The sequence below is a fragment of the Myxocyprinus asiaticus genome, chromosome 11 (assembly GCF_019703515.2).
Source record: "Myxocyprinus asiaticus isolate MX2 ecotype Aquarium Trade chromosome 11, UBuf_Myxa_2, whole genome shotgun sequence".
Taxonomy (NCBI): domain Eukaryota; kingdom Metazoa; phylum Chordata; class Actinopteri; order Cypriniformes; family Catostomidae; genus Myxocyprinus; species Myxocyprinus asiaticus.
Genome location: NC_059354.1, coordinates 50,129,219 through 50,139,213, shown reverse-complemented (window position 1 = coordinate 50,139,213; position 9,995 = coordinate 50,129,219). Strand labels below are relative to the sequence as shown.

The window sequence follows — 9,995 nt, the reverse complement described above, 5'->3', positions numbered from 1 at the left end:
CTTAACTCCAGGTTGCTCCAGGGGGATTGTCCCTGTAATCAGGGCACTGTAAGTTGCCTTGGATAGAAGCATCTGCCAAATGCATGAATGTAAACACTCTCAGTGATGGGAGTAAAATGTGGTAAATTGTGTGAATGTTTGTGCCTTTGTGTAGCACCTCTACAGAACCTTCTGAAAAATCCCACTGTTAGAAACAAGCAGCAAAAGTTTGTTGTTCATTTCTGTCTGATCTTAACAGTTTGAGCTGCATTTTTCAGCATGGATTGCTCTAAATCTGCCGCAAAGAGGCTGTTATTGAAGGGCGGGGCAGTTAAAAACTGTATTGGACTCGACAGCAAACCCACAGCTTGTGTGTGAGCGCAGCAGAGCACTTTTACTCATTTCACATGGTAAGAGGGCGTTTACATAGACGTCTGATAATAACACAATAGCAACAATTGGCCCCTTTAATTGTAAGGGTGTGAGAGAAGTCAACCAGTTAGTTTTGGGTGGAAATAAGTTACTAACACTGTAAGTGGACCAAAACAAATTCAGTTTTTGTTGGCTATACAGCACCATACTGAATCTAGGCTGGTACGAACAACCTGGCTAAAGATTGGCCAATGAAATAATGCCAGCTCTGTTTTCTGACATTTGATCTCAGGTCTGGCTCTCTTTGAATGGTTAAAAAATGAGACACGGTTGAATAAATCTCTAACTAACCTGTAAATCTCTCTCTGGTTGAATGTGCTGTTGTTAATCAAACTACTAGTGCTTTCCTTCACATCGTCAAAGGAGAATTCTTTCTTCTAAAGGTTTTCTGCTCTTTCATTGTCTTCCCCGGAGTGCTTACAAATCTCAGCTCCAGATGTTTCCCTGGAACAAGGCAATTGCATGCTTGAAAAGCTGCAAACAATGTTTTACTGTTTTCAGATTCAAACACAGGTGACAACAAGCTCTTTTGTTTCTGAGGGTTTGGTGACTCACAACAGATAAAATTATGCATTGAGAGATCTATGAATATTTTTTATATTTTAATATTAAAATTGCTGTTCTATATTCTACGTGTGATTCAAGCATCCAACTTGTAATTAGAATCGTCTATATTGGAAATAAGATACACAATATACTCCTGTAAAGTGTTAGTTCACACACATACTTTTCAGTCTAGGCTGACTTTGTAAATTTTTGTGTATTCATTGTCAAGTTCATGCATGTCTGTTTTGCAAGTGTTAAAAACACATCTATATGCATCATTCAATCTGAGCGCAGTAAAAATCTGCAGAGACACGACAGCCATAGCAACCCAGAACAGCATAAACAAAATACAAAACGATTCTAAAAAGTTGCTTTCCCGCTGACGACAGCATGTACAGCATTGATGAAAGTTCAGAACTTTTTGCTTCATTTCAGAATTTACAGATTGTACTTTTCTTCTACTTTTTCTTCCATGTTTGTTCTGCCACAAAATAGTTTTTTTTCTTCTTTCCTTTTGACCATCTGTAGATTGTCTGGGAATAACTTCACATAAAGATGTATAATTATGCGGAGCAGGTAGGTGTAGATGAATTATACGCAGTAAAGTTGGTTTATTAGAGGTTGAGAGCACAGGGAAATTCCTTTAACTAGTTCAATGACTGTGACTGCTGTTTATAGTGCTGTCGGCACACATATTTGACCCAACACTAAATGCTATACACTGTATGCAGTAAGACTTTATAGAGCATGTTAAAGGCATATAGGCATAAACATATAGGCTAACTATAATAACATTAGATATATCATATTACAAATAACTGGTTTAAAAAAATGAAAACAATAAACAATGTTCAAGATATGGAATTGATATTTCTAAACGTCCTATGTAGTCCTAGTAAATTGTTTTATGGTGAAAAAAGTACAAATGCAATTTTTGTCCCTGATAAATATTTGGGTCATTGACAAATAAGGATGTCTGAGGTGATAAGAATAAGAAATGTAATCTCTTTAAAGCATTTTCTTAAAAAAAAAAAATTATGTAATGACGTTAAAAATGTAATGCGTGAAATGTAATACACCATTATCCTTGAATACATGAGTGTACACAACCTAATTGTTAATTTAAAAAAAAAAGTTTTTAAGCATTATTTTCAAGGTAAAAAATATAAATGTTTTCTTTTTATGAATTGTTTTCCCAGAGTTACACCATTTGTTTTATTTTTATTTTTATTAAGTAATAATATTGATATTTAATGTTGTTAAATATTGCATTTTAATGTATACTGGAATAATTTAATAGATCTGGAAAATAAAAAAATAAAGAAAATGAGCGTCACGTCATTGACCCATTTATTTATTAAAGGAACAGTTCACCCAAAATGAAAATTGTCATTATTTAATTGTCATGTTGCTCTAAACCTTTATGCTGTTGTTTTTTATTTTTATTTAATTTTTTATGGATACAAAAGGAGAATTTTTGATGAATGTAAATGCAGCTCTTTTCCATATTACAGCAACAGTTCATAGTGAGTGCACATGTCAAGCTCCATAAAAGTAGTCTTCTGAAGCCACACAACAGGAACACTTTTTTAAAAGCCAAACAGTGAAACACAAAAAATGAAACTCAGATGGTGTTGTATAAAAGGTAAAATTGAAATGTCTCTTGTTCTCCAAAACACAGTTTGACGTGAAGGGTTAAAGTGATGGATTATATGCAGTCCTGTGTAAACCTGTTGTTCAGATGTGGTGCAGTGTGTCGGTGAGGTATGTGTTTTGAACACACCCACATATTAAGAGAGAGAGAGAAAGAGACCATTATCTGAAATCTAACATTTCTTTCAGGCGCATGTTCAGTATGTAAGGGACCTCTTGTCGCAATTTCTGCATCCAGAGATGATAAAACTGACCATCGCCATGGGGAAGCTGGTAAGACCAGAGCCATGTATACATGTAGAATGAGAATTTTTGCTGAATTCTGGTGATTTTTAGTAATTTGCATGCAACAATTGGGTTAGTGTATTTGTGCATCTAGTGTTAAAAGGGTTCAAATGAGGAATACAATTTCCTTTGATGTTTTGAGATAAGAGTTCTTTGTACTATGAAAACTGTAACGTTTAGAAATTCAGACTTGACTTTCTGCGCTCACCAAAATTTGAATCATTGTCCCCCAGTGGCTGAAGCTGGAAGTGTTAAACATTTGAGCACGTGTGAGCTCTAGTTTGCGGGTGAAATGCCCACAGGGGGGCGCCAAAAGCGAGTTTTAAAGCGGGTTGTTTTAGCTGTAAATGATGTAACACAGAGAAGAATAATGCATATTTTATTAACCTAAACCTGAACCCAGAAGACTGATTTATATGCTGTAGGCTCTGCATAGTGGCAAGTGTGTTGGTTTGCATTTATAGTTCTGCGTTGGTGTGTCTGTGTCATTCTGCGAGTACACAGCCAAGTGTTGGTATATTAAGAGAAAACGCCTTTGTTTCTGAAATAATTATGCATATACAAGATATGTAGATGTTTTGAGATTTAGGGACTATTTTTTGTTGTCTGCAAATCAGGCATACACCATATCTCTCAGTTTGATTTCAGAGGACTCGATTAATACAAATAAGGCTGGGCATAGAAATGCATCTCCTCTTTGACTTCAAACTACTCAGACTAGGGGTGTGAATCTTTGGGTTGAAAGCGAATCGATTCGATTCACAGGTTTTCGATTCGATTCAAAAACTATTTTTGCAAATTCAAAACGATTCAATTCGATTCACAATGAAATTCGATTTGATTAACGATTCAATTCTGCATTTTTTTAAATGCCTTTAAATACTTTTTAAATACTTCCCCTAATGTGTCTTAAGCAAGAAAAAGAAAGGCAAACTACTTAAACACATTAAATATATGTACATACAGGCTACTTGGAATACGATAATAGTACAAGAGTACAATGTGCCAATAAAATATTTCTGAGATGAACATAACTAGAAAATAATTCCATATTTCACTATAAAAGGTCTTTTTATTCATTTGCATGACTTTTCCAGGCCTTGAAATCACAATTTAAAGATTCCCTGATATTTGCAGGATTTCCACGACCGTTGGGACCCTGAATCAGTAAACTAATCCAAATATTACAACATTAAAGTAACATCATCTGACTACATTCAGTTTCAAGGAAAAGAGAAAAGTAATTATATAGATGAATTTGTGACGAGGAGGGCAGGGCAGGGCTGGGCCATGAGAACACACGGCCGGCCCTGAATCAGGCTAATCAGCCGGGAGTGGGATAAAGACGAGCCAGAGGCGCCAGTTCGAGAGAGAGAGACCCATGCGGCCGCGTTGCATGTGTGTCTGTTCGTTTATGTTTTATGTTGTTTTAAGTTAATTTATATCATTACATTTTACATTGACTGTTCAGCCGGTTCCCGCTTCCTCCTTGCCCGTCCTTATACTGTTACAGTGGTGCCGAAACCTGGGAGGGAGGAGGGATGCACTGTCACAGAGTCCTCACCGCTGCTATCCACCAGGGGAGCAGCCACGGCCGTCTGCCTGGGGACGGAGGGGTCACTGCCGGCCGCCGAGTGCCGGAGGAACCGCTGCCGTCTGCTGAAGAAGGGGAGGGGCGGTTCCGTCCTCCAGGGGCCGGAGGACTCGCTGCCATCCGCCAGAGGGCGGAGGAGCGGTTGAGGTCCGGGCAACAGCGTGTCTGAGAACCAGCGGGCAAATTTTTCTCTCTCTCATCTCAGTCTTTCTCTCTCTCTCTGTCGCCCCGCCTTGCTCTTTCCCTCTCCCCTTTCCCTCCCCTCGTCTCTCCCAGGGCTCCAGAAAGGAGGGGAAGACCTGCCGGCAGGCATGGCCGGAAGGGCAACACCCCCCCTCCAGGAAGGAAGGGGAGGGGAGTGCGTCATGCCGGGGGTTTCCCTGGCCTGAGTAGGGCGATGGAGGGGTGTGACAAGGAGGGTGGGGCCGGGCCGTGAGGGCGTTTTATCTATTTAATTTTGTTCCACATTACACAGCTCATTTAATGGATTTTTTTAATTAAAAATAAAATGCATAAATCTTATAAATAGGCTAAGATCATTTATTTTGAGTGAAGGACAATGCCTGATAAAATTTCCAATGAATGGCAAGAGTGTAGTGTTCTGTTATAGTGGAACAAAGTTATTTTTGTACATGTAATTATTTATTATTTACTTGGCTATTGTGTATGTGTAAATGTCTTGGGCTGTCAAACAATAAAAAAAATAAAAAACAATTAATTACATGAACTGCCAGTTAATTACATATTGATATTTACTATGAAAGACCTGAAATTTAGTATATAACAATTTAGATAATTATAAATATAATATTATACAATAAAACCCTAGCCCATCCAACCTCTTCCACTGGGGCATGGCAGAGGCACCAGTATGCCCACTGTGTCAAGCAGTTGCCCGAAGGCCCTACGTGAGGACGCTATCGCTGGCACCACGATCAGGTCCTGAAGGCAGTAGCTGATGCCATCTGTACAGGTCTCACTCCGAGTAAACAGGGCGTGGCGAAGCAGAGGATTGCCTTCGCAAGGGAGGGTGAGATGCCGTTAATGCGGCCAAAGCAACCAGGAGGGCTCCTGGCCACATGTCGGGACGGTCAGTTGACGGCCGACCAGATAAAGTTCCCAGATACCATCACAGTTACCACACTCAGACCAGATATGGTGCTGGAGTCTGAAACATCTAGGCATGTGGTTCTGCTGGAATTAACTGTGCCCGGGAAGACCAGATGGAGGAAGCCTAAGTATGAGAATCTGGTTGGGGAGTGCCGTAGGCGAGGATGGTGGGCACAGTGCATGCCCTTTGAAGTGGGGTGCCAAGGTTTTGCAAGCCAGTCTCTCTACAAGACTCTATTGGATGTTTGTGGAGCGCCTCACTTTGGTTGCATCGCGTCTCACTAGTTTTCGGTGTCTCTAGTCATAAGTGCTGTGTTTTTAAGATGCTGTGTCAAGTTAAATGTAGTTTGAAACTTTGAAAAACCGCTTTGAGATCCCTGAATTCTGATGAGCTCGGTCCAGCTGTCTGTAGAAGACGTGTTGCATAAACAGCTGCAGCACTGACTGCCCCCTACTGCCACAGACTCGCAAAAAATATCAAGCTTGAATTGGTCCGATGGTAAGAACATTCCTTATTACAGAATTCATGTACGGATCGGGAGTATGATTATTCGCGTATTTGTTTTAATGCATTATTTTTCATATAATTAATCGCACTAAATTAATATGGTAAGTTGATAGACCTAATATGAATATATTTATATGAATGTACTATATGTATGTTTATAGCTACATTATAGGCCTTTATTATTGTATGTACTGTATATAAATATGCACACCAAAAAAAAGGGGGTGGGGGGGGGGGGGTCTTAAGGGGCTCGCTGTCTCTTAAATTTTGTCTGAGCGAGTCTTACAGTCTTCGACTTTGAAATTTCCTGAATTAGAGATTGCAAGATTAAGTGCTTTCTAGTTTTTTGTGCAGTATGACTGTGGGTGTGCCATCTGAAGCTGACTCAGGACTCTCTTTGTGTTTGCGTGTGTGTGTGTGTGTGTGTGTGTGTATGGACAAGCCCATGATGGGGGGGGGAGGGGGGGGTGGGGGTTGGGTGGTGTCTCTCTGAGTCTTTATTCCAAGGGCAAATCGAATCAGTCTGCGGTCAGTGCACACAGAACCCCTCACAGCTGAGCAACCGGCTGTTAATGCATTCGACATTCCCAACTAATTAAACAGCAGTCAAGAGCAAAACATGCTGTGCAGTGTGACATTCTGTATACTGTACACAAAGAATTCATCTTTTTCAGACCATGTGAATCTACAGTAATTCCAGTTCTTGCTTGTAACTGCAGTTAAAGGGATTAAAAAAATAAAAATAAATTAAAAATAAAAAATAAAATCTGTCATCATTTATTCACCTTATGTTGTTCCAAACCCATTAGACTTTCTACTGTGAAACACAGAAGCAGATGTGAATGCAGTCACCATTCACTTTCATTTTATAGAAAAACAATGCAGCAAAAGTAAATGGTGACCAAACATCTAATGTTTGACATTTGCTATGCAGAACCAAGTTTTAAGGGCCAAGTACAGATTTTTATTTTTATTTCAAATAAAATGTCCATCAAATTTAATTGAATTATTGAGTAGTATTTAAAAAAATAAATAATAATAAATAAAAAAACTTTAGATTTTTGAAGTTTTATTTAATGTAATTTTGTTAATGATTATACAATTACATTTTGTGGAATTTTATAATGAAATTGAAATGAGTAAATCTTAAAAAATAAAAATAAATAAATAAATAAATAAATAAATGTGTATGTGTTTGTTTTCTTCTTTTTCTATAAAGTGTATTTATGCTATCCAAATGGTCACAAATCTATTTTCATCTTTTTGAGATATGTCTAATAAAATTCTACAGGTTTCAAACTTAAAGAAATAGTTCACCCAAAAATGAAAATTCCATCATTATTTACTCACCCTCATGCCATCCCAGATGTGTATGACTTTCTTTCTTCTGTAGAACACAAATTATGATTTTTAGAAGAATATTTCAGCTCTGTAGGTCCATACAATGCAAGTGAATGGTGATCAGTACTTTGAAGCTCCAAAAAGCACATAAAGGCAGCATACAAGTAATCCACACAACCTCAGTGGTTTAATCCATGTCTTCAGAAGTGATATGATAGGTGTGGGTGAGAAACATTGCAAAAATATATGTCCTTTTTTTACTATAAATCTCCACTTTCACATTCACATTCTTCTTCTTTTGTTTTTGCCGATTCGCGTTCTTCGCACATATCGCCACCTACTGGATAGGGAGGAGAATTTATAGTTTCTCACCCACGCCTATTATATCGCTTCTGAAGACATGGATTAAACCACTGGAGTCGTGTGGATTACTTGTATGCTGCCTTTATGTGCTTTTTGGAGCTTTAACCTGTTGATGTGCATTGTTGTTTTGATTTATTTATTTAAATTGTGTTATAAGGTGTCTTACACAGTATAAGGGAAATTACGATTAGACTCTAGGTTAGCCATATGGCACACTGGACTCATAGTGCACATAAATCTGCACTTTTGTAAAGTACAATTGAGTAAAGAAGAATGTCTTAAACTCAACAAGTTCACCAGAGGTAACACTAATCACCCCCATAGTGACCTCACAAAAATCTCAATTATCAACCAGCTACAACAAAACAACAACAATAGTCATAAGAATTAAATCTAAATACATTTTTAAATAAAAATCTATTATTTTACTACATAAGTTCCCTTGGTTTGACCAAACAAACATAATTTATTCAAGCGCAAAGGTTTATGGGTATTCCACAAAGCTGTAATTTTGTACTTGGTAATTTTGAGTTAGTAGTACTCGAAGCCAAAGTTTCAAGAACATTTCATATTGGATTTGGAACAATATGAGAGTGATGACGGAAATTTCATTTTTGGGCGAATTATCCGTATAATGACAAATATCATCTTCAAATAATCCTAGTATATGTTACATCCTTACTAATCATATATTTATGTTGCTTTAAATCCCCAGATATTGCTTAGAGGTTTCTCTTTATAGCTCAGGAGGATTAATGGAGTTCTACATTGTTTCATTCAAGTATCAATTTTCTTCAACATCAAACATGAAGCTTAAAGCATTATTACCCGGGTCCTTTGTTTTTTGGGAGACTGGGAGGGGTTTTGAGGTCAACAGCTCATCCTATCTGTTAGTTTCTGCATAACGCATGGCGAAGATCCCCCCTCTGTATGTTTCATGCTCGCATGATTACACGGCCTACTAAAAGGGGCAGGGCCGGCGGGGGGCATGCAGGGCAGCACAACACAACGCAAGCCAGTTGATTGTGTTTTGTTATCTTTAATATGCTTTTGTCTGAACATCTAAAGCACATCTATCTGGCTCCTGATAGCTGTTACCTTGAGGACACATTCATGTAAGTAACATGAAATCTGTATGAGTGTGGTGTCGTGCAGTTGGCCTTTTAATTGATGACCTACTTATTTGTTGTGGTGAGTTGGATCTGGGTGCTTGAGAGTCGAAATTATCTTTATATGATGAGATGAGCTGATTTCAATTCTGAATAGGGATCTAGTGGGATAAAGTAATTGTATTTGTGAATGTGATTATTTTAGTTTGTTTAGTGACATTAAAAGGTAATATGATTTATTATCAGGTTTCCCATTGCCTGGAAAACGTGGAAATATCAGAGGATTTCCAGGTCTGCATAGAAAAGTTGTGGAAATATCTTAAAATGTCATGGATATTTTTATAGTGAAAATACATTTTCTGTTTAAAGGAATATGTACAAGTTAAGCTCAGTCGACAGCATTTGTGGCATAATACTGATTACCACAAAAATGTATTTCGACTCGTCCCTCCTTTACTTTAAAAAAAAAAAAAAAAAAAAAAAAAAAGGCACAAATCTGTGTTCCAGTGAGACACTTACAATGGAAGTCAATGGGGCCAATTTTTGGAGGGTTTAAAGTCAGAAATGTGAAGCTTATAATATTATAAAAGCACTTACATTAATTCTTCTGTTAAAACTGGTGTATTATTTGAGCTGTAAAGTTGTTTAAATCGTTGTTTTTGTGGCGGACTACTGTTCTTCGATATATCGCCATGGCAACGAAGTTGTAGAATTGTCTATAACTTTACACAGATGTGGTTAGTAAGTGATTTTATGACAGTAAAATCATGTTACCACACATATTGTTTATGTCTTGTGTCTATACTTTTGAAACAGTGAGTATTTTAACGTTTACGGATTGGCCCCATTGACTTCCATTGTAAGTGTCTCACTGGAACACACATTTGTGCTTTTCTTTTAAGTATAGGAGGGATGAGTCGAAATTCATTTTTGTGGTAATTAACATTATGTAACAAATGCTGTCGACTGAGCTTAACTTGTGTTGAACCCGAAATATTCCTTTAAGGAATGGTGACCTACTGTTATGTGACAGTGTTGGCAAACATTGAATAGGAGTGATGTCATTACAATATGA

At 37.7% G+C, this 9,995-nt stretch overlaps 1 protein-coding gene across 1 annotated transcript in view; it reads left to right on the top strand.

The window, feature by feature from the left end:
- The first annotated feature begins 2,639 nt into the window (after positions 1 to 2,639).
- Positions 2,640 to 9,995, top strand: part of LOC127448245 (E3 ubiquitin-protein ligase Midline-1-like) — a 49,473-nt gene continuing 42,117 nt past the window's right edge. Inside the window, exons 1-2 of the mRNA XM_051710638.1 lie at positions 2,640 to 2,721; positions 2,800 to 2,883. The gene's annotated coding sequence lies outside the window, so the exon portion shown is untranslated. The remainder of the gene's footprint in view (positions 2,722 to 2,799; positions 2,884 to 9,995) is intronic.